General features: G+C 48.3%; 2 protein-coding genes and 1 long non-coding RNA gene across 4 annotated transcripts in view; 2 read left to right on the top strand and 1 right to left on the bottom strand.

Annotated features, from left to right (window-relative positions):
- Window positions 1-24970, top strand: part of LOC144697271 (uncharacterized) — a 407386-nt gene that overhangs the window by 262783 nt on the left and 119633 nt on the right. The window lies entirely within an intron of this gene.
- LOC144696971 (uncharacterized) overlaps window positions 1-24970 on the top strand; it is a 204964-nt gene that overhangs the window by 75378 nt on the left and 104616 nt on the right. The gene's annotated exons all lie outside the window — the stretch shown is intronic.
- LOC144697371 (uncharacterized) overlaps window positions 10715-24970 on the bottom strand; it is a 423816-nt gene continuing 409560 nt past the window's right edge. The window contains exon 2 of the long non-coding RNA XR_013580349.1: window positions 10715-13058. This is a non-coding gene — a long non-coding RNA (uncharacterized LOC144697371). The remainder of the gene's footprint in view (window positions 13059-24970) is intronic.

Below are 24970 nucleotides of genomic sequence, written 5' to 3'. Positions count from 1 at the left end.
GCTCATTGGGTTTGTTTCTGCTGATGTTAATAAACTTCATCACAGTTATGGGAGCTAATATTCTGTAAAAAAAAGTCAAATAAATTAACTTTGTGTTGAACACACAGTGTGTCGAGTCTTTTTAATATCTCTGTCACAAGTTAATTCCTTTTGAAGTGCTCTCCCTCTCGCTTGTCTCCTCCATCCCCACCTCCAACAACCACTGAAAGGAGCTCATGGAGCTTCTTTGTCACTAAGATTGAGAAATTGAGAAGCCTCTGCTGCTTCCCTCCTTTTCACTAGCCCAGTGGGCCAAATTGCCTCAAAATTCCACCCCCCAGCCCCCTTCCCACCCCCCACCCCACCCACCCCGAGCCTGAGCCAGGAACCTGCATAGGTTTTCTCCCAGATTCCCTCAGGCCCTCTCAGTGCTCCTCTTGTCCATGAGTCCCACCTCCTGAATCTTATTCTCACTAAGCCACTGACCACCCAATCTCCCCATGTTATCTGATATTGTTAATAGTTCTCTCTCTCTAGGTGTTGTCCCATTTTCCTTTAATTCTGCTGTCATTGCCTTCTCCTCAAAACACAAACCCTTGACCCCACTGGTCCTTGCAAACTATTGTCCCATCCATGAACTCCCTTTCCTCTCCAAAGTCTGAGAACATTTTGTCACTTCCCAAGTCTGTGTCCGTTTTCCTGGAACTCCATGTTTCAATCCCTCCCAGCAGATTTCTTCCCCCGTTACAGCCCTGAAACAGCTCTTATCAAAATCACAAAACACACTCCATGTAACTGTGATGAGAGTAAACTGTCCCTCCTGGTGCTTCTCGACCTGCCTACAGTCTTTTACCACACAATCCTCCTGCAGCATCTCTTCACTGTTGTCCAGCTGGGTGGGACAGCTCTCCTGGTTCCTTGCTTACCTATCAACTCACAGCCAGAGGATCATCTGCAACATTTCTTTTCTGCCTCCCTCACAGTTACCTTTGGTGTCCCCAAGGACCTATCCTTGTTCCCACCTATTTCATGTCAACATGCTTCCCCTCCAGGACAACATCTGAAAACACTGTTAGATTTCACATCTATGTTGATAACACCACCACCTCGCTCGATTTCTCCACTGTTGTTAAATTATCAGACTACTTAGCCCACATCCTGTACTGAATTTGCAGAAATTTCCACCAATTAAATGTTAGTGAGACCGAAGCCATTGTTTATGGTCCCTGTTCTGAATTCATTCTCAAGCTACTGACTCCATCCTTCTCCCAGGCAACTGCCTGAAACTAAACCAGGCTTTTCACAGCCTTGATTCATATTTGACACCGAGAGTAACTACCGACCACATATTTGTGCCACCATTAATACAACCCATTTCCACCTCCATAACATCGTCTGACTCCGCCCCACTTCTGTTCATCTGCTTAAAACCTCACCTGTGTCTTTGTTACCTCTGCACCCAACTATTCCAATGCACTTCTAGCCGCCCCAACCACCCACCCACCCCCCACCCCCCCCCACCCCCACTCAACTTCAGGTCAGCAAAATCCCTGTGGCCCATGTGCTACAAAGGCCAAACCCCATTCACCTATCACCCCTGTGCTCACTGACTGACATTGGCTCCTTGGCAAGTAGCGCCTCAATTTTAAAATCATTACCCTTATTTTAAATCCCTGTATGGACTTACGTCTCCCTACCTTTACAATCTCCTCCAGCCCCACAGCTCTCTAGGATATCTGACCTCTTCTATTTCTGGCCCCTTTCACATCCCATATTTTGTTTGCTGTACCATTGGTGGACACGCTTTCAGCTGCCTAAGTCCCTGAGCTGCGTAATTCCTTCCTTCAACATCTCTGCCTCTCCCTCCTTCTTAAGATGTTCTTTATTGACCACGTTTTTGGCCATCAACCTTCACTTCTCTACTGCAGCTCTGTGCCAAATTTCATTTGATAACCCTCCTTGGGATGTTGTATTATGTCAAAAGCTCTATATGAAGGTGAATTGTTGTTGGATGTGATCGACAACAGCAATGACACTGGACTCCAACTCCATTCAAGCTTGCTGCTGCCTCAGCAGGCTGGATGACTGAGTGAATCCCTTCCTGCACACAGAGCAGCTGAACGGTCTCTCCCTGGTGTGACTGCACCAATGAGTTTCTAGCTTCAACGGATTACTGAAACCTTCTCACAGTCCCCACATTTCCATGGTTTCTCCATGGCACGGATGTCATTTCGTCTCTCCAGATTGGGTGGGCCACACATAGAACATGTGTACGGTTTCTCCCCAATGTGAATGGTGTGATTTTTTTTTCATGTCCTGTAACTGGTTAAAACTCTTTTCAATCAGTGCACTGGAACACGTGTGTGTGTGTTTTTGTGTGTGTGTCCATTAAAATATTGCTGAGATTGTCCGACTTTCCCTGTCTGCAAATCCTCTCCTCCTAATCCTCTGTAAAAGGAGTTTACAAAAGCCATCACTCTAAGTACAGGATAGAAACTCAGAACAGACAATTTTAGTTTCTGTGGAATATTCTTTCTCCTTTCATTCCCCCAAATCTATAATTCTCTGTGCCAGAGACTCTTCTCCCTCTTTGCTCATCATTCCAGATTCAGTGTCTGATCACCTACTAACTCTTTTCCCCTGTCTAGATTCTCTCTCCTCCTGTGCTTAAGCTGGTGACTGAAGCAATGGTCGATCCCACTCATTGACTTTAATACTAACAAATGATTTAGCTCAAAACAACAAATTATCTTTAAAGGCTTTATTAGTAGTTTGGAATATACAGAAGTAGCCACCTTTCTCCCAAAGCCAGAGAACAGACAGTCCAGTGGTTAGTTCATATCTTCCTTCTCCCCAGGTCTGTTCTAACAAGCTGTGTCTATCTGAGTTACATTTATACTGACTCACTCAATCAGTAAGTGATCAGATCTTACTGAACTATGACACAAGATGTGTCTATCTGAGTTACATTTATACAGATTCACGACTCTATTAGTAATTGAATCTCACTGCACTTTGAAAGAAGAATATTCCAGTCACACTCAGACAGACTGTATCTTGCAGAACAAGTCCTTCTATCTGCACCAGCTCGGCTGCACAAGATCATCAGAGAGGACTGTCAATGTTATTTCCCAAGTGGATTCGGTGGTGCAGTTGTAATGTCACGGGAATTTTCCCAATGCCCAGGCAATTCTTTGGAGACACTAACTAAAATCCCATTACTGCAGCTGGAACTGAAATTCAATTAATAAAATCTGGAATTGAAAGTTAGTCTCGGTATTGGTGACCATGAAACAATCAACAATTGTCATAAAAACGCAATGCTAGTGTTCTTTAGGGATGGAAGTCTGCCATCCTGGATCTGCCATCCTGGACCCCCAGCAATGTGGCTGAATTTCAACTGCCCTCTGAAATGGACTAGCAAGCCACTCAGTTCAAAGGGCAATTAGGGATGCACAATAATTGCTGGCCTTGCCAACAATGCCCACATCCCATGAAAGAATAAATAAGATGCTATAAACATCTGGTAATTCCTATAATTCGTCTGTCACAGACTTACTCATTGTCAGGTTTAACTAACAACAATTATCACGTTGCAGAAGGTAGCAGTTGGAAGTTGCTCTATCTTATTTTGCAATCCCTATTTCAGCAGAATTTCACTCTCACTTTCCCAGATTCAAACATAAACTGAGGTATGATCTCTAATGGTGTCTGGACTACCCACACTCCATCGCATCTCAGAAAACACTCTATCTGTCGCGGGTTGGCTGGGTGATTGGAGCTGTTAGGGAGGGAGTTCCAGGATTTTGATCCAGTGACAGTGAAGGAACAGCGATATATTTCCAAGTCAGAATGGTGAATGGTTCAGAAGGAACTTCCAGATGGTGGTGTTCCCATTTGTCGTCCTTCTAGGTTGTAGTGGTAATGGGTTTGGAAGGTAGTGTCACAGGAGGCTTGGTGAGTTCCTGCAGTGTACCTTCTAGATACTACACACTGCTGCCACTGTGCGCCGGTGATGGAGGGAGTGAATGTTTATGGATGGGGTGACAATCAAGAAGGCTGCTTTGTCCTGGAACATGTCAAGCTTTTTAAGTGTTGTTGGAGAAACACTCATCCAGGCAAGTGGAAAGTATTCCATCACATTCCAGTGCATGCTCGGAGGGTCCTGGTCTCTTTGGTTGAGGTTGTTCCCGGAGAGAAGCTGGAAGCGGCGGATAGTGAGAGTGGAGAATGTTCATTGTTTAATATTCGGCTCTGGGGCTGCACTCGGGATTTGTAAACCCCGCAGCTCTGTAATCTCTCACCATTTAGATAATATGCTTATTTATTATTTTACCTGCCAAAATGGACAATTTTACACTTTCCCACAGTTTTATCCATTTGCCAGGTCTTTCCAGCAGAGGGCACTGGTGAGAAGTGACTGAAGCATTCTGGGAGAAGTCACCGCAGCCACCGTGACTCAGGAGGGAATTGCGGAGGACCCACTGTCAAGGAACGGACTAGCCTCAAACATTACATTGCTGTAGTGATTCCATCCCTCCCTCCTCCTCAAACCTAAAAAAAAAAGAGAGGAAGAGGCAGTGCCTTCTGGAGTGCAGCAGACCTGCGAGGGACACTCTTCTGAAAGTGGATTTTAAAGAAAAAGCAGCTGATTGGTGAGCCTGGGAGCAGACTTGGAGGGAGGAGGACCGGAGCAGTGAGTATAAATCTAGCTTACCTCGCGGATTCGCGGCCTTGTCTCCAGGGAGCAGATTCAGAGAGAGGAGCACCGGACTGGTGACCTCGGGGCACAGAGTAACTGAAGCCAAAACTGAAAAAGTGACATCACAGGAAAGCTGTGACCTGATTGGTTGGTAGGAAATCTGCACCAAATTTGAAAAAAAAACACTGCTAATTAATCAATTAATTATCTAAGTCAAGATGGCTGGGCAGGTGATGCGCTGTAGCTGTATGATGTGGGAGCTGGCAGATCCCATTGCAAACAGCAGTAACCACATCTGCAGCAAGTGTTGGTTGCTGGAGGAGCTCTGGCTCAGAATTGATGAGCTGGAGTCCGAGCTCCGGATGCTGCGGCACATCCGGGAGGGGGAGCGTTACCTGGCTGCTTTGTTTCAGGAGGCGGTCACACCTGGTAGATTAAGTACCTCAAGTTCAGTCAGTGGTCAGGGTCAGCAGGGTGTGACTGCAAGTGAGGCAGGTAGAGGGATCCTTTGTTCAGGAACAGAGGAGCCTCAGCTCTTGACTTTGTCCAACAGGTACGAGATACTTGCTCCCTGTGTGGACGAGGAACAGTGCTGTAGGGAGGATGAGCCAGCTGACCATGGCGCCGTGGCACAGGAGGCCATTCAAGAGGGGGGAGCAAAAAGACAAGTGGTAGTTGTAGGGGATTCTATAATTAGGGGAATTGATAGCATCCTTTGTAAGCAGGATCAAGAGTCCTGCATGGTATGTTGCCTGCCCAGTACAAGGGTGAGGGACATCTCTGACCGGCTTGAAAGGATATTGGAGAGGGAGGGGGAGGATCCAGTTGTTGTCAGGACAAATAACATAGGTAAGACTAGGAAAGAGGACCTGTTTGGGGATTATCAGGAACTAGGAACAAAATTAAAGAACAGGTCCACAAGGGTTATAATCTCCGGATTACTACCCAAGCCACATGCAAATTGGCATAGGGACGCGAGAATAAGGGAAGTAAACCCATGGCTAAAGGAGTGGTGCAGGAAAGGGGGGTTCCATTTCGTGGGGCACTGGCATCAGTATTGGAACAGGAGGGTTCTGTACCGTTGGGACGGCCTCCACCTGAACCGATCTGGGACCAATGTTCTAGCGAAAAGGGTAAATAGGGTGGTCAACAGGGCTTTAAACTAGAAAGTGGAGGGAGAGGAAAGGGTAAAACTCCAAGAAGTATGACTAATGGGAAACAAAGCAGCAGGTTAGCGTGTGGGGGGGTGGATTCAACTTCATGGAAAATTATGAAAAAAACTGAAAAGAAAGGAGAGCCCAGGTGAGGCTATTAAAGTCCCCAGAACACCAAATAGGACAGCGTGTTTGGAAAGCGCTAGGAATCTAACTTCAAGCACATCAGATAAAGGGACAACAATGAGAAAGGGGACGGGAAATACAGGACTGAAGATGTTGTATCTGAATGCACGCAGTATATGAAATAAGGTAAATGAGCTTGTGGCGCAGATTGAAATTGGAAGGTATGATGTGGTGGGCATCACGGAGACATGGCTGCAAGGGGATCAGGACTGGGAGCTAAATATCCTAGGATATACATCCTATCGAAAAGATAGGCAGGTTGGCAGAGGGGGTAGGGTTGCTTTGTTAGTAAGAAATTAAATTAAATCGATAGCAACAAATGACGTAAGGTCAGATGATGTCGAATCTGTGTGGGTAGAGTTGAGGAACTGCAAAGGTAAAAAAAACCATAATGGGAGTTATGTACAGGTCTCCGAACAGTAGTCAGGATGTGGGGCACAAGATACACCAGGAGATAGAAAAGGCATGTAAGAAAGGCAAGGTTACAGTGATTATGGGGGATTTCAATATGCATGTAGACTGGGAAAATCAGGTTGGTAGTGGATCCCAAGAAAAGGAATTTGTGGAATGTCTACGAGATGGCTTTTTGGAGCAGTTTGTGGTGGAGCCAACTAGGGAACAACCAATTCTAGATTTAGTGATGTGTAATGAGGCAGATTTGATAAAGGAGCTTAAGGTGAAGGAACCCTTAGGAGGAAGTGACCATAATATGATAGAATTTACCCTGCAATTTGAGAGGAAAAAGATGGAATCAGGTGTAACGGTATTACAGTTGAATAAAGGCAACTACAGAGGCATGAGGGAGGAGCTGGCCAGAATTTACTGGGAGATGAGCCTAGCAGGAAAGACAGTGGAACAGCAATGGCAGGAGTTTCTGGGAGTAATTTGGGAGACACAGCAAAAATTCATCCCGAGGAAGAAGAAGCATACTAAAGGGAGGACGAGGCAACCATGGCTGACATGGGAAGTCAGGGACAGCATAAAAGCTAAAGAGAAAGCATACAATGTGGTGAAGAGCAGTGGGAAACCAGGGGATTGGGAAGCCCACAAAGACCAACAGAGGACAACTAAAAAAGAAATAAGGAGGGAGAAGATTAAATATGAGGGTAAACTAGCCAGTAATATAAAAGAAGATTGCAAGAGTTTTTTTAGATATATAAAGGGTAAGAGAGAGGCAAAAGTGGATATTGGGCTGCTGGAAAATGACGCTGGAGAAGTAGTAGTGGGGAACAAAGAAATGGTGGAGGAACTGAATAGGTACTTTGCGTCAGTCTTCACTGTGGAAGACACAAGTAACATCCCCAAAGTTCAAGAGAGTCGGGGGGCAGAGGTGAGTATGGCGGCTATTACCAAGGAGAAGGTGCTAGGAAAACGGAAAGGTCTGAAGGTGGATAAATCACCTGGATCAGATGGATTACACTCCAGAGTTCTGAAGGAGATAGCTGAAGAGATAGTGGAGGCGTTAGTGCTGATCTTTCAGGAATCACTGGAGTCAGGGAGGGTCCCAGAGGACTGGAAAATCGCTAATGTAAACCCCCTGTTTAAGAAGGGAGTGAGGCAAAAGACGGGAAATTACAGGCTGATTAGCCTGACCTCGGTCGTTGGTAAGATCTTAGAGTCCATTATTAAGGATGAGATTTCAGAATACTTGGAAGTGCATGGTAAAATAGGGCAAAGTCAGCATGGTTTCATCAAAAGGTGGGGGGGGGGGGGTCATGCCTGACAAATCTGTTAGAATTCTTTGAGGAGGTAACGAGTAGGTTAGACAAAGGAGAGCCAATGGATGTTAACTACTTGGACTTCCAGAAGACCTTTGACAAGGTGCCGCACAGGAGGCTGCTCAGTAAGATAAGAGCCCATGGTGTTAGAGGCAAGGTACTAGCATGGATAGAAGATTGGCTGTCTGGCAGAAGGCAGAGAGTGGGGAGAAGGGGTCCTTCTCAGGATGGCGGTCGGTGACTAGTGGAGTTCCACCGAGGTCAGTGTTGGGACCACAAATTTTCACTTTATACATTAATGATCTAGATGAAGGAACTGGGCATCCTGGCTGAGTTTGCAGATGATACAAAGATAGGTGGAGAGACAGGTAGTATTGAGGAGGCAAGGAGGCTGCAGAAGGATTTGGACTGGTTAGGAGAATGGGCAAAGAAGTGGCAGATGGATTACAACGTGGGGAAGTGTGAGGTCATGCACTTTGGTAGGAAGAATAGAGGCATAGACTATTTTCTAAATGGGGAGAGAATTCAGAAATCTGGAGTGCAAAAGGACTTGGGAGTCCTAGTCCAGGATTCTCTTAAGGTTAACTTGCAGGTTGATTTGGTAGTTAGGAAGGCAAATGCAATGTTGGCATTTATTTCGAGAGAACTAGAATATAAAAGCAGGGATTTGCTTTTTATAAGGCTCTGGTCAGACCACATTTAGAACATATGAGGAATGTTTGAGGACTCTGGGTCTATACTCGATGGAGTTTAGAAGGATGAGGGGGGATCTGATTGAAACTTACAGAATACTGAAAGGCCTGGATAGAGTGGACGTGGGGAAGATGTTTCCATTAGTAGGAGAGACTAGGACCCGAGGGCACAGCCTCAGAGTGAAGGGAAGACCTTTAAGAACAGAGATGAGGAGAAACTTCTTTAGCCAGAGAGTGGTGAATCTATGGAATTCATTGCCATAGAAGGCTGTGGAGGCCAGGTCATTGGATGTATTTAAGACCGAGATAGATAGGTTCTTGATTGGTAAGGGGACCAAAGGTTACGGGGAGAACGCGGGAGAATGTGGTTGAGAAACATATCAGCCATGATTGGATGATGGAGCAGACTCGATGGGCCGAATGGCCTAATTTCTGCTCCGATGTCTTATGGTCTTGCCCACTCAATTAAATTATGCATATCCCTTTCTAGCCTCCTTGTGTCCTCTTACGTCTTACTATCCTACTTACCTTCGTGGTATCAGCAAATTTTGCAACCAAACCTTTGGTCCCTTTATCCAAGTTATTTATATAAACTGTAAAAAGTTGAGGCTTCAGCACTGATCCCTGTGTCACACCACTCATCACATCTTGCCAACCATTAGATGACCCATTTATGCCTACTTTATGTTTCCTGTTAGCTAGCCAATCTTCTATCCATGCTAATATGTTACCCCCTACACCAGGAGTTTTTATTTTCCACAATAACCTTTGATGTGGCACTTTTTTTATTGATTCACGGGGTGTGGGTGTTGCAGGCTTAGCCAGCATTTATTGCCCATCCCTTGTTGCCCTTGAGAAGATGGTGGTGAGCCGCTTTCTTGAACCGCTGCAGTTCATGTGGTGTAGGTACACACACAGTGCTGTTAGAAAGAGAGTTCCAGGACTTTGACCCAGCGACCTTATCAAATGCCTTCTGGAAATCCAAGTATGGGACATCCATCGGGTCCCCTTTATCCAGTGCAAGTGCCAGGCAATGACCATCTCCAACAACAGAGAGTCTAACCATCGCTCTATTATATTCAATAGCATTACCATTGCTGAATCCCGACTATCAACATCCTGGGGGTTACCATTGACCAGAAGCTGAACTGGACTAGCCATATGTATACTGTGGCTACAAGGGCAGGTCAGAGGCTAGGAGTCCTGTGGTGAGCAACTCATCTCCTGCCTCCCCAAAGCCTGCCCACCATCTACAAGGCAGAAGCCAGGAACGTGATGGAATACACTCCACTTGCCTGGATGAGTGTATCTCCAATAACACTTAAGAAGCTTGACATGTTCCAGGACAAAGCAGCCTTCTTGATTGTCACCCCATCCATAAACATTCACTCTCTCCATCACCGACGCACAGTGGCAGCAGTGTGTACTATCTACAAGGTGCATTGCAGGAACTCACCAAGCCTCCTGTGACACCACCTTCCAAACCCATGACCACTACAACCTAGAAGGACGAGTGCAGCAGACAAATGGGACCACCACCATCTGGAAGTTCCTTCCGAACCATTCACCATTCTGACTTGGAAATGTATCGCCGTTCCTTCACTGTCACTGGGTCAAAATCCCTCCCTAACAGCACTGTGGATGTACCTACACCACATGGACTGCAGCAGTTCAAAAAGGCAGCTCACCACCACCTTCTTAAGGGCAGTTAGGGATGGGCAATAAATGCTGGCCTAGCCAGCGACACCCACATCCCGAGAATGAATAAAAAAAATTGTGACTCCAATAAATTGGTTAAAGATGATTTTACTTTCACAAAACCATGTTGACTCTGCCTGATTGCCCTGAGCTTTTCTAAGTGACCTGTTATAGCATCTTTCATAATAGTTTCTAACATTTTCCCTCTGACAGATGTTAAGCCTGTAGTTTCCTGCTTGATGTCTCCCTCCCTTTTTGCTAAATTCCAAACCTATGAAACCTTCGCCGAATCTAGAGAATTTTCGAAAATTAAAACCAACGCATCAACTATCTCACCAGCCACTTCTCTCCTGAGTTCCTCCCTCCCTTCAATTTACTGATTTACAGTTATTTCTGGGATGTTACTTGTATCCTCCATTGGGAAGACCGAAGCAAAATACTTGTTTAAATCAGCTGCTATCTCCCTACTTTCCATTATCAATTCCCCGGACACACTTTCTATAGGACCAAAGCTCACTTTGTTAGCTCTTTTCTTCCATAAATATCCACAGACACTCATACTATCCATATTTATATTTCTAGCTAGCTTTCTTTCATACTCTAATTTTTCCCTCTTTATTAACCTTTTGGTCATTCTTGCTGTTCGTTATATTCTGTCCAATCTTCTGACCTGCCATCCATCTTTTCACAGTTACATGCTTTTTCTTTAAATTTTATACTGTCTTTAACTTTTTTTGTTGACCACGGATAGTGGTTCCTCCCCATGGAAATTTCCTTCTCATTGGAATGTATCTATTCTCTGTACACTAAAATATTCTTTTTAATGTATGTCACCACATCTCGATTGACTAACCCCTTAACCTCATTTCTCAGTTACTTTTAGCTAGCTCTGCTTTCATGCCCTCATAATTTCCCTTTGTTTCAGCTTAAAATACTCATCTTATACCCACTTTTCTCCCCCTCAAACTGAATGTAAAATTCAATCATATGATCACTACTGCCTAGGAGTGCCTTCATTAGGAGGTTATCAATTAATCCTATCTCGTTGCACAACACAAACTCTAGTATAGCCCGCTGTCTGGTTGACTCCAGAACGTGCTGTTCTAAGAAATTATCCCAAAAACATTCTATGAAATCCTCATCCACATTGCCTTTGTCCAAATAATTTTTACAGTCTATAAGTAGATTGAAATCCCCCATGATTATCGCTGTACCTTTCTGATGAGCTCCCATTTTCTCCTTCTTTACACTATGTCTTACTGTGTAGTTACAATTAAAGGGCCTGTAAACCACTCCCACAAGTGACTTCTTGTCTTTACCATTTCTCATCTCAACCCAAACCACTTCTACACCCTGGTTTACTGAACTTAGAGGGTGATGACCTAATGTGCTAATACCATCATTAATTAACAGGGCCACCCCTCCACCATTTCCTAACTTCCTGTCCTTCCTAAATATTACATAACCTTCAATATTCAGCTCACCACCTCCTCCCTCAAGGGCAATTAGAAATAGGCAATAAATGCTGGCCAAGCCAGTGATGGCCACATCCCATGAATGAATATATTTAAAAATTTCAGGTCCCAATCTATGTCATCCTGTAGGCATGTCTCTGTAATGGCTATCAGATCATACTCATTTATTTCTATTTGCCCTGTCAGCTCATCTGTTTTGTTTGGAATACTACGTGTTTAAATACAGAGATTTTTCCTTTTATTATTTTTGTAGTGTCTAGCCTTATTTGCTGATTTACTCTTAGATTGGTACTCTGTCTGTTCCTGTCACGGTTTGTTTATCATTTCCAATATTCGTACCTCACTCTCATGCCTTGTCTCTACTCTTTGGTTTACCACATCATCCCAAATGAAGGAGAAAGGGTCCAAAAATCGAACAGTCAGTAACAGGACATCAACCAGTCTCCTCTTAGACAAATCAAGGTTGTGAACATTGTTTGACACAAAGCTGATTTATTTAACGTATATCCAGAATACCAATCACCAGCCCAGTTACAGAGATTATTAACATCAACTGAAACAAACTCCAACTTTCAGAGTGAACATGGTTCAATCCTGGTTGTGATTAACAGTAGCAATAACAGCAGAATCCAACCCCTGCAACTTGTGAGCTCGCTGCTGTGTCTGCAGGGTGAATGAACGAGTGAATCCCTTCCCACACACGGAGCAGATGAATGGTTTCTCTCCAGTGTGAACTCGTTGGTGTTTTAGCCGGAGGGAGTGCTGAGTGAATCCCTTGCCACACACGGAGCAGGTGTACGGCCTCTCTCCAGTGTGAGTGCGCTGGTGAGTCAGCAGATCCATTTTACCTTTAAAGCTCTTCTCACAGTCGAAACATTTAAAAGGTCTCGTTTCATAGTGAACACGTTGGTGTGAAGTGAGGTGGGAGAGCTGAGTGAATCCCTTCCCACACTCAGAGCAGCTGAACGATCTCACCCCGGTGTGAATGTGTTGGTGTCTCAGCAAGGTGGATGACTGAGCGAAACCCTTCCCAATACGAAGCAGGTGAATGGTCTCTCACCAGTGTGAACTCGCTGGTGATCCAACAGTTTGCATAACTGAGTGAATGCCATCCCACACTCAGGGCAGGTGAATAGTTTCTCCCCAGTGTGAATTCGCTGATGTGTCAAAAGGCTGGATAACTGAGCGAATCCCTTCCCACACTCAGGGCAGGTGAATGGCCTCTCCCCAGTGTGAACTCGCTGGTGTGTCAGAAGGCTGGATTACTGAGTGAATCGCCTCCCATACTCAGCACAGGTGAATGGCCTCTCACCAGTGTGAACTCGCTGGTGAGTCAGCAGATTTTGTTTTGTTTTAAAGCTCTTCTCACAGTTGGAACATTTAAAATGTCTCACGTCAGAGTGAACAAGTTGGTGTGCAGTGAGGTGGGTTAGTCGAATGAATCCTTTCCCACACTCTGAGCAGGTAAATGGCCTCTCCCCAGTGTGACTGCGTCGATGTATTTCCAGTTCAGAAGGGTAACTGAATCCCTTCCCACAGTCCCCACATTTCCACGGTTTCTCCATGATACATGTGTCCTTGTGTCTCTCCAGGTTGGATGATCAGTTGAAGCCTCATCCACGCACAGAACACGTGTACAGTTTCTCCCCACTGTGAATGATGTGATGTTTTTTCAGGCTGTGTAACTGGTTAAAGCTCTTTCCACATTCAGTTCACTGGAACACACTCACTTGTGTGTGTGTGTCTCAGTATTTTTCCAGTCAGACTGAAGTTTGAAATGTTTTCCCATAGATAAAACAGACAAACATTTCTCCTTGCACATTTAAATGCTGATGATACCCAAGTCCTGATGAATTGAGTGACACTGTCAGATCAGCAGATACTTTCCTCTCCATAAATTCTCTCCTTCTAATCCTCTGTATAACCTTTGCAGTCACTTGTGATCTACTTGATTTGTCAGCGATGAGATAACCGAGCGTATCCTTCCCACACACAGGGCAGGTGAACAGCCTCTCTGCTGTGTAAAACTTGCTGGTGCTGTAGTAGGATGAATGACCCAGTGTGTCCCCTCCAACACATGGAGCAGATGAATGGCCTCTCCCCAGTGTGAGTGCTTTGGTGTTTCTGCAGATCACAGCTGCTGTTAAGGCTGTTCTCACAGTTGGGACATTTAAAAGTTCTCATATCAGAGTGAATATGCTGGTGTTTCAGCAGATAGTATAAATGGTCTCTGCAGTGTGACTGCGCCAATGAATTTAAACTCAGACATGTAACTAAATCCTTTCCCAAAGTCCACACATTTCCACACATTCTCCATAGTGTTGGGGTCCTTGTGTCTCTGTAGGTTGGATGATCAGTTGAAGCCTTGTCCACACACACAACAGTTTCTCTCACTGTTTTTTCAGGCTGTGTAACTGGTTAAAGCTCTTTTCACAGTCAGTGCACTGGGACACTCTCACTTGGGTGTGTATGTCTTGGTGCTTTTCCAGTCACACTGATGCTTGAAATCTTTTCCCGCAGACAGAACAGACAAACATTTTTCCTTCCTCATTCAAAAGCCGATGATACTCAGGTTCTGATGAATTGACGAACTGTCAGATCAGGATGTGATGTTTAATTTGATTTCCTGTCTGGAAATCCACTCCCTGTAACCCTGTAAAAGCAATTTATACAGGTCAGTCCAGGAGAGAAATTCAGAGCAGGTAATTCGAGTTCATGGGGAATATTTGTTCCTCTCTTGTTTCACACACTTTCCCCATTTCACAAAGTCACGACAATGGTTTCATGGTTCACTACCCATGTGGTTCACTAATGCCCTTTAGGGAAGGAGTTCTGCTTGCCTTCTCTGATAAAGGTAAAATACTGTGGATGCTGGAAATCTGAAATAAAAACAAAAAATGCTGGAAAATCTCAGCAGGTCTGACAGCATTTGTGGAGAGAAAGACAGAGTTAATATTTTGAGTCCGTATGACTCTACTTCAGAGCTGGTCCTTACCTGGTCTGGCCTACATGTGACTCCAGACCTACAGCAATGTGGTTGAGTCTTAAATGCCCTCTGAACAAGGGCAATTAGGGATGGGCAATAAATGCTGGCCTAGCCAGTGACACCCATATCCCATGAATGGATAAAAGAAAAATCACTGTGACTAGCTTTTAAATTCCAGGTTATGAACTGCTTTTAAATTCCACAAGCTGCCATCAGGGGATTTAAACCTTTATCCCCAAAGTATTGGCCTGGGTCTCTGGATTCCTAATTTAGTGACATTACCGCCCCAGGCTCCACGGAACTCAATGCTTACACTCAAATATCCAGGTCCTGATGAATCGGGTTTTCTCTGAATGTGATGTTTGGTTTGACTTTCCCACCTGTAAATCTTCCCCTTTTCACCCCCTGTAAAAGGAGTTTCCAAAACCCATCCCTGTCAGTCCAGGATAGAAATTCACACCATTCTCTCCTCCTGCTCCAGGATCAGTAAAGTGAGTTAAAGATGATTTCTCATTAACAAATCCATTGCTGCATTTCCTTCATTAACCCACATTTGTCCACTCGGAAACAAGAACAGAATTACCTGGGAAAACTCAGCAGGTCTGGCAGCATCGGCGGAGAAGAAATCAGTTAACGTTTCGAGTCTTCATGGCCCTTCGGCAGAACTGAAGCATAGTTAGAAGAAGGGAGAAATATAAATTGGTTTAAGGTTGGGGGGGGGCGGTGGTGGGGGGAGAGAGAGACATTGAGGGTGTGGTGATTGTGGAGATGAGCAGATAATCAAAAGATGTCACAGACAAAAGGGTCAAAGAGGTGTTTTGTCTGAGAAAAGTGCTAATTAAGAATGGAGGACAGGAGCGAGTTCGAAACGTTAACTGATTTCTTCTCCGCCGATGCTGCCAGACCTGCTGAGTTTTTCCAGGTAATTCTGTTTTTGTTTTGGATTCCAGCATCCGCAGTAGCTTTTAGCTTTTTGTTTTTATCTTTGTCCACTCGGGCCTGGCACCGGGAGAAAGCCCGCAGCTCCGTTCGGTGCAAAGGCGGGCCCGGTACTTTCTTATTGAGGCTGTTGAGGCCTCCACTGGGTGTTTGTGAAGCCTCCCCTCCCACCCACTGCCCCTAACGCTGCATCCGCTTATCCGCCTCCTCCCCGCCTGAAGATGAGACAAACAAGCGTCTGTGCATGAACATCACCCGCACTGCGCATGCTCCAGATCACAAGACCGATGGAGTGATTGACGACAGCTCCGGGCCAATAGAAAGAGGGGGCGGGTCTGGAGGACTGAGCGGGAGCGGCTGGTCCTCCAACCAATTGGAGTGAATGAGGGGCGGGGCTGAGACAGGATCTCCCTCATTGGCTGAAACTCTGCATCATTTTAAAAGCTGATTTGTCTCAAACTCCAGGAGAAAACTGGACCTTTGTGTTTGTGGCTTTAAACAGATGAAACCCTGTGGGTGCGGAGTAAACATTTCAACATTTGTTAGTGAACATTGGGAACATGATGAAACAATGCTCAAACGATTCAAGGTCTGACTTAAAGGAATAACTGGGCGGACAGGAAATGTCACCATTACAATAAGGAGAGGACCTGGTTTCAATAAATGAGCCAGCGGAAGGGTTAGGACAGGTTAGGGAGAAGGTAAATACTATCATCATTGAGAACTAGGACTGGCACACTGCCGTTGCAACGGGAACGTGAGGTGATGGTGCATGTGTACAACCCCTTCGTCCCTGTCGCCGACGTGGTCACCTTCCTCACCAGGTACTTCGATAAGGTGGGGAGCGGCACCGAGATTCGAGACGACTTGGGGATCTGGACAGGCAAACGCCTGTTTAAGGTCACGCTAAAGACCGATGGTAAGGGAGCCATTTTCCACCCTCCTTCCAGTTTCGCAATCGGGGGAAACCGTGGCTACCTGGTCTACGCTGGGCAACCCAAGCATTGTCGCTCATGCGGCAAGGCTGGTCATGTGGCGGCCAACTGCAGCGCCTCCCTCTGCAAGATCTGCAAACAGGAAGGGCACCAGACAAAAGACTGCAAACAGGCCAAGTGCTGCAACCTGTGTGGCGAGGCAAGTCACCTCTACAGGACCTGCCCCAAACGCTGCCGTACTTACGCACAGGCAGCCAAAGCCGACCACGGGGAAGCAGAAGAAATGTTCCGTGTCACTCCAACCACCAAGGCCCCCAGGGAGCTCAACGGGACAAAGGAGGACACAGAGAGAGACAAGGTGGAGAAAGAGATTGAGGCAACAGAGAGCCAATCAACAGCACCACCCCCTGAACCTTCCAGTCCTCAGGACAGCGAATCAATGGAGGAGGAGGCAGCAGTGGAAAAGCAGCAGGGGGAGTGGCGGACGGTGAAGAACAAGAAAAGTAAGAGGGAGCGAAGAAGAAGCAAAGGCGTTTCCCAGAGAAGCGGCAAGAGGCGTCTCCCATCCGACACGGATGACAAGGGCAGCAGCTCTTCGGATGAGGAAGTGCCAGAGCGGCACCGACAGAAGAGGCGGCAAAGCTCCAGGGCGTTGGAGGACGAGACACCCGAGCTCCAGAAAATTGGAGACAACAAGGAGACCAACGCACCCCAACTTTGCCTGCAACCTGAGGAGGCCAGTGCACCACAGCCCCTGGAATCTGGGAGCAGTGAGGCAATCATCGCACCCCAGCTCCAGGAAGCCGGGAACAGCAACCCCCCAGAGGGGGTGAGTTTTGGAGAAGCTTCTCCAGCAAAGGTCATCTCAAAATCCGCTCACTACGTGAACCTCCAGATGCCACTGGAGCAGAACACGGCCAAGGAGATCTACCTCAGCCCATCCAAAGTGAAGGAATTTGAGCTCACTACGGGTATGAAGGAGCAGACTAAAGGTCTGGGACTCTCAGAGACAGTGGGTTTGGTAGGAGAATAAATGCTTTAATATGGGTTTAAAGATTGTATCCATAAATGTGCGTAGCATTAAATCTACTACGCGATGTGTTGCGACCTTGGACTACCTAGCCAAGGTCAAAGCTGACCTGTTGTTTCTGCAGGAGTGTGCGATACCGCACCTCAGCTCCTACAGGCAATGGTCACGATGGTGGTCCCACGGGCCATCGATCTGGTCGGGCGGAAACGACTCTCGTTCCTCCGGCCTGGGTATTCTGCTGCGGGGAGGCAACTTCACCGTCTCCGAGGTCAAGGAGGTGGTGGGCGGGCGACTCCTGGTAGCAGACGTAATGTACAAGAACGCTCCACTCCGGTTAATTAACGTGTACGGCCCGGCACAAGGGGCTGAGCGGCTGGAGGTTTTTCAGCAGCTCCCACTGCTGCTGGCGACCTCCAGGCCGGTCATTCTGGGCGGGGACTTCAACTGCATCATCGATGCGGCTGGACGATCCGGCAGGGCCGGAAGCAGATTGGACGCTACGTCCAGATCCCTGATGGAAACAGTTAAGGATGCCAAGCTGCACGACGTCTTCAGCAACCCTGCAGACGGAGCGCAGCGTAGATACACCTGGTCGCGGCCAGACGGGTCCATTCGTTCCAGGATAGACTTCCTGTTTGTGTCCCGTGCATTCACAGTCAGATCCACCGAGGTCAAGCCGGTGTTCTTCTCTGACCACTGCCTCCTACTGGCGGACTGCCACTTGGAGGAAGACCTGAGGGTGGGCAGGGGGGCATGGAAGCTAAATGTGCAACTGCTGACCCCAGAGAACATTGAGGAGCTCAAGAGGGATTACAAAGGTTGGAGAACCGTGAAACCCCTCTTTGAGTCCCTGACACACTGGTGGGAAGTGATCAAGGGAAGCATCAAGAGGTTTTTCATCCTCAAAGGCACCCAGAAAGCTAGAAAGGAACAGAGGGAAATGTCCCGACTCCAGGAAAAGATGCAGAATCTGCTCCGGCTGCGGTCGATGGGGGTCGATGTCAAGGAGGAGCTCCAAGAGGTGAAGGGCCAGCAAGCCTCGCACTTTGCCTCGGAGGCCTCCAAGATCATCTTCCGTTCCAGAGTCCGCTCCGTGGAGCAGGATGAGACGTGCTCACGTTTCTTCTTCCAAAAGGTACACAGAGAGCGCTCTGTGATCAGCAGCCTGAAGGAAGAAGACGGCTCAGTAAAGTCATCACGGTCCGACATTCTGAGGATCAGCAAATCCTTTTATGCCGGACTGTATGACGTGAAGCCCACGGACAGCACGGCCTCCCAGTCCTTCCTGTCCTCTATCACGGAGGTCCTAGACCACAGTACGCGGGAGAGCCTAGACAAACCGCTAACTCCTGACGAACTGACTAAGGCCCTCGAGTCCTTCGAGAAGAGTAAAACCCCCGGAAGCGACGGCCTGCCGGCGGAGTTGTATTCGGCTCTGTGGGACTTGATCGGCCCAGACCTGCTAGAAGTGTACGAGAGTATGCTCCTGGCCGGCAGCATGTCAGAATCCATGAGGAAAGGCATCATCACCCTCATCTACAAGCACAAGGGGGAAAGGGAGGAAATTAGAAATTGGCGACCCATTTCACTGTTGAATATGGACTATAAGATTCTGTCCAAGGTCATCGCCAACCGGGTCAAATCCGCTCTGGAATTGGTGATTCACCCTGACCAGACCTGCTCTGTGCCAGGCAGGAAGATCTCTGACAGCCTGGCGCTGCTCAGGGATACGATTGCCTATGTACAGGACAGGGGTGTGGATACCTGCCTCATCAGCTTGGATCAGGAGAAGGCCTTTGACAGAATATCGCACACCTACATGGGGGATGTGCTCTCCAAAATGGGGTTTGGGGAGGGAATTCGAAATTGGATCCAACTGCTCTACACTAACATCAGTAGCGCAGTCTCAATCAATGGGTGGGAAACAGATAGCTTTCCGATTAAATCTGGAGTCAGGCAGGGCTGCCCTCTCTCGCCTGTCCTTTTTGTGTGCTGCATAGAACCCTTTGCCGAGTCCATCAGGAAGGATCCGGGCATAAGAGGAGTGACGATCCCAGGCAGTGGAGGCACTCAGGTAAAAGCCTCCCTGTACATGGACGACGTCGCCGTCTTCTGCTCGGATCCGCTGTCGGTGCGCAGACTGATGCACGTCTGCGACCAGTTCGAACTGGCCTCGGGAGCCAAGGTAAATCGTGGGAAGAGCGAGGCCATGTTCTTTGGGAAGTGGGCTGACCGATCCTTTGTCCCCTTCACTGTCAGGGCTGACGGCCTGAAGGTGCTGGGGATATGGTTCGGAGGGACCGGGGCATGCGTTAGAAACTGGAAGGAGCGAGTGGCTATGGTGAAAAGGAAACTGGGCATGTGGGAGCGACGCTCCCTCTCCATTGCGGGTAAGAACCTGGTCATCAGGTGTGAGGTACTCTCGCTGTTGCTGTACGTGGCGCAGGTCTGGCCCATTCCACACTCCTGCGCGATGGCGATCACTCGAGCCATCTTCCGCTTTATCTGGAGGTCGAAAATGGATCGTGTCTGCAGGGACGCGATGTACAAGCCTCTAGATAAAGGGGGAAAAAACGTGCCCAACATCGCCCTCATACTGATGGCCACCTTTGTGTGCGGCTGCATCAAGCGGTGCGTAGACCCTCAGTACGCAAACACCAAGTGTCACTACGTGCTGAGGTTCTACCTGTCCCCGGTGTTGCGAAGGATGGGTCTGGCCACGCTGCCGCGGAACGCTCCAAGTAGTTGGACCGTGCCGTACCACCTGTCCCTGGTGGAAAAATTTATGCAGAAAAACACCTTTGACCACAAGTCCATCAGGCAGTGGTCAGCACGTAACGTCCTAGAGGCCCTGAGGGATAAGGAGAGGGTGGACCCTGTGGGATGGTTCCCCGAGCAGACTGTCAAAGTCATTTGGCAGAATGCCTCATCGCCAGAACTTTCCAACAAGCACCAAGACGTAGCTTGGCTGGTGGTGAGAAAGGCCCTCCCCGTCAGATCCTTCCTACACGCCAGGAGTCTCACCCCCTCTGCACGATGCCCTCGAGGTGGCTGTGGTGGGGAAGAGACCGTTGTTCACCTCCTTGTGGATTGTGCCTTTGCAAAGAAAGTCTGGAGAGAGATGCAGTGGTTGCTGTCGAGGTTCATCCCGAGCAGTTCTGTGACACAGGACTCTGTGCTCTACGGGCTGTTCCCAGGGACACACACCGAGACAAACATCAACTGCAGCTGGAGGATCATCAACTCGGTGAAAGACGCGCTTTGGTCTGCCCGAAACTTGTTGGTCTTCCAGCACAAAGATTTGTCCCCGACCGATTGTTGCGGACTGGCACAATCCAAAGTCCAGGACTACGTGCTGAGGGACGCACTAAAGCTTGGGGCAGCTGCCGCAAAGGCGCAATGGGGAAGGGTCGCTGTCTAAGACCTTTCTACCACAGCGCACCGAGAGACTGGGAACTGTTTAGAGCCCCTCGGGCTGTACAGATCAAAATGAAAGGCTGTAAATGACTGTAATATTGTTTGTACTGATGCACCTGGTGATACATTTTGTAAAAGTTTAACCTGGATTGTACCCTTGTAATGTTGTTTTTGAAATGGTTTTGAATGTGATTGAAGATTTTTATGAATAAAGTATATTTTTACAAAAAAAAAAAAAAACTAGGACTGGCACAATCCAAAGTCCAGGACTACGTGCTGAGGGACGCACTAAAGCTTGGGGCAGCTGCCGCAAAGGCGCAATGGGGAAGGGTCGCTGTCTAAGACCTTTCTACCACAGCGCACCGAGAGACTGGGAACTGTTTAGAGCCCCTCGGGCCGTACAGATCAAAATGAAAGGCTGTAAATGACTGTAATATTGTTTGTACTGATGCACCTGGTGATACATTTTGTAAAAGTTTAACCTGGATTGTACCCTTGTAATGTTGTTTTTGAAATGGTTTTGAATGTGATTGAAGATTTTTATGAATAAAGTATATTTTTACAAAAAAAACTAGGGAGGTGTCAGCTGTGGCTCAGTTCATAGCACCCTCGCCTTTGAATCAGAGGGTTGTGGGTTCATGTCCCACTCCCGGAAACCAAGAACTGTGATTGTACTCGAAAAGAGTTGCAATCTGTGACTGTTGGTAACTCGAACGAGTTTCCTACAGGTAGGAAGTAGACGATAGGGAGGTGTCAGCTGTGGCTCAGTTCATAGCACCCTCGCCTTTGAATCAGAGGGTTGTGGGTTCATGTCCCACTCCCGGAAACCAAGAACTGTGATTGTACTCGAAAAGAGTTGCAATCTGTGACTGTTGGTAACTCGAACGAGTTTCCTACAGGTAGGAAGTAGACGATAGAGATTTAATCAATGTTATACACAGAACAAGTGTCAGCTGTGGCTCAGTTCATAGCACCCTCGCCTCTGAATCAGAGGGTTGTGGGTTCACGTCCCACTCCCGGAAACCAAGAACTGTGATCGTACTCGAAAGAGTTGCAATCTGTGACTGTTGATAAAAATATATACACAGAACAATTCGCTTCTCGGCCTTTTGGCTAAGATCAAGTGTTGCAGGGGTGACACCATGGTCCTGCCAAGGCAAGGTCGGGATGGAAGGGCGATAACCAATCGCAATCCAAATCCATACCGTGGGTTACCTATCACCGTCCGAGTCACGGTGAACCACAGCGAAGGAGGATCACCTATGGATCGGGGCTTCTTCACCAGGAGGATCCTGTTGAAGGCGTGCGGCTTCCAAGCTACGGAGATCTTCACCCTGCACGACTCCCGCAAAGGTGGTTATTTTGACGTGACGTTCAAGCGAGTGGCAGACTGCGTCCGGCTCCTGAGGGTGTTCGAGGAGAAGAGAGACCTGCCGGAGATGAAGATCCTGACGGCGGAGCCACACTTTTCTCTGCCGTTGCAACGGGAACGTGAGGTGATGGTGCATGTGTACAACCCCTTCGTCCCTGTCGCCGACGTGGTCACCTTCCTCACCAGGTACTTCGATAAGGTGGGGAGCGGCACCGAGATTCGAGACGACTTGGGGATCTGGACAGGCAAACGCCTGTTTAAGGTCACGCTAAAGACCGATGGTAAGGGAGCCATTTTTCACCCTCCCTCCAGTTTCGCTATCGGGGGAAACCGGGGCTACCTGGTCTACGCTGGGCAACCCAAGCATTGTCGCTCATGCGGCAAGGCTGGTCATGTGGCGGCCAACTGCAGCGCCTCCCTCTGCAAGATCTGCAAACAGGAAGGGCACCAGACAAAAGACTGCAAACAGGCCAAGTGCTGCAACCTGTGTGGCGAGGCAAGTCACCTCTACAGGACCTGCCCCAAACGCTGCCGTACTTACGCACAGGCAGCCAAAGCCGACCAGGGGGAAGCAGAAGAAAGGTTCCGTGTCACTCCAACCACCAAGGCCCCCAGGGAGCTCAACGGGACAAAGGAGGACACAGAGAGAGACAAGGTGGAGAAAGAGATTGAGGCAGCAGAGAGCCAATCAACAGCACTACCCCCTGAACCTCCCAGTCCTCAGGCCAGCGAATCAATGGAGGAGGAGGCAGCAGTGGAAAAGCAGCAGGGGGAGTGGCGGACGGTGAAGAAGAAGAAAAGTAAGAGGGAGCGAAGAAGAAGCAAGGGCGTTTCCCAGAGAAGCGGCAAGAGGCGTCTCCCATCCGACACGGATGACAAGGGCAGCAGCTCTTCGGATGAGGAAGTGCCAGAGCGGCACCGACAGAAGAGGCGGCAAAGCTCCAGGGCGTTGGAGGACGAGACACCCGAGCTCCAGAAAATTGGAGACAACAAGGAGACCAGCGCACCCCAACTTTGCCTGCAACCTGAGGAGGCCAGTGCACCACAGCCCCTGGAATCTGGGAGCAGTGAGGCAATCATCGCACCCCAGCTCCAGGAAGCCGGGAACAGCAACACCCCAGAGGGGGTGAGTTTTGGAGAAGCTTCTCCAGCAAAGGTCATCTCAAAACCCGCTCTCTACGTGAACCTCCAGATGCCACTGGAGCAGAACACGGCCAAGGAGATCTACCTCAGCCCATCCAAAGTGAAGGAATTTGAGCTCACTACGGGTATGAAGGAGCAGACTAAAGGTCTGGGACTCTCAGAGACAGTGGTTTTGGTAGGAGAATAAATGCTTTAAAATGGGTTTAACGATTGTATCCATAAATGTGCGTAGCATTAAATCTACTACGCGATGTGTTGCGACCTTGGACTACCTAGCCAAGGTCAAAGCTGACCTGTTGTTTCTGCAGGAGTGTGCGATACCGCACCTCAGCTCCTACAGGCAATGGTCACGATGGTGGTCCCACGGGCCATCGATCTGGTCGGGCGGAAACGACTCTCGTTCCTCCGGCCTGGGTATTCTGCTGCGGGGAGGCAACTTCACCGTCTCCGAGGTCAAGGAGGTGGTGGGCGGGCGACTCCTCGTAGCAGACGTAATGTACAAGAACGCTCCACTCCGGTTAATTAACGTGTATGGCCCGGCACAAGGGGCTGAGCGGCTGGAGGTTTTTCAGCAGCTCCCACTGCTGCTGGCGACCTCCAGGCCGGTCATTCTGGGCGGGGACTTCAACTGCATCATCGATGCGGCTGGACGATCCGGCAGGGCCGGAAGCAGATTGGACGCTACGTCCAGATCCCTGATGGAAACAGTTAAGGATGCCAAGCTGCACGACGTCTTCAGCAACCCTGCAGACGGAGCGCAGCGTAGATACACCTGGTCGCGGCCAGACGGGTCCATTCGTTCCAGGATAGACTTCCTGTTTGTGTCCCGTGCATTCACAGTCAGATCCACCGAGGTCAAGCCGGTGTTCTTCTCTGACCACTGCCTCCTACTGGCGGACTGCCACTTGGAGGAAGACCTGAGGGTGGGCAGGGGGGCATGGAAGCTAAATGTGCAACTGCTGACCCCAGAGAACATTGAGGAGCTCAAGAGGGATTACAAAGGTTGGAGAACCGTGAAACCCCTCTTTGAGTCCCTGACACACTGGTGGGAAGTGATCAAGGGAAGCATCAAGAGGTTTTTCATCCGCAAAGGCACCCAGAAAGCTAGAAAGGAACAGAGGGAAATGTCCCGACTCCAGGAAAAGATGCAGAATCTGCTCCGGCTGCAGTCGATGGGGGTCGATGTCAAGGAGGAGCTCCAAGAGGTGAAGGGCCAGCAAGCCTCGCACTTTGCCTCGGAGGCCTCCAAGATCATCTTCCGTTCCAGAGTCCGCTCCGTGGAGCAGGATGAGACGTGCTCACGTTTCTTCTTCCAAAAGGTACACAGAGAGCGCTCTGTGATCAGCAGCCTGAAGGAAGAAGACGGCTCAGTAAAGTCATCACGGTCCGACATTCTGAGGATCAGCAAATCCTTTTATGCCGGACTGTATGACGTGAAGCCCACGGACAGCACGGCCTCCCAGTCCTTCCTGTCCTCTATCACGGAGGTCCTAGACCACAGTACGCGGGAGAGCCTAGACAAACCGCTAACTCCTGACGAACTG

This window comes from Cetorhinus maximus, chromosome 23, assembly GCF_964194155.1.
Source record: "Cetorhinus maximus chromosome 23, sCetMax3.hap1.1, whole genome shotgun sequence".
Lineage (NCBI taxonomy): Eukaryota > Metazoa > Chordata > Chondrichthyes > Lamniformes > Cetorhinidae > Cetorhinus > Cetorhinus maximus.
Note: the sequence above shows the minus strand (reverse complement) of the source record. Positions and strands in the feature narration are given on the sequence as shown.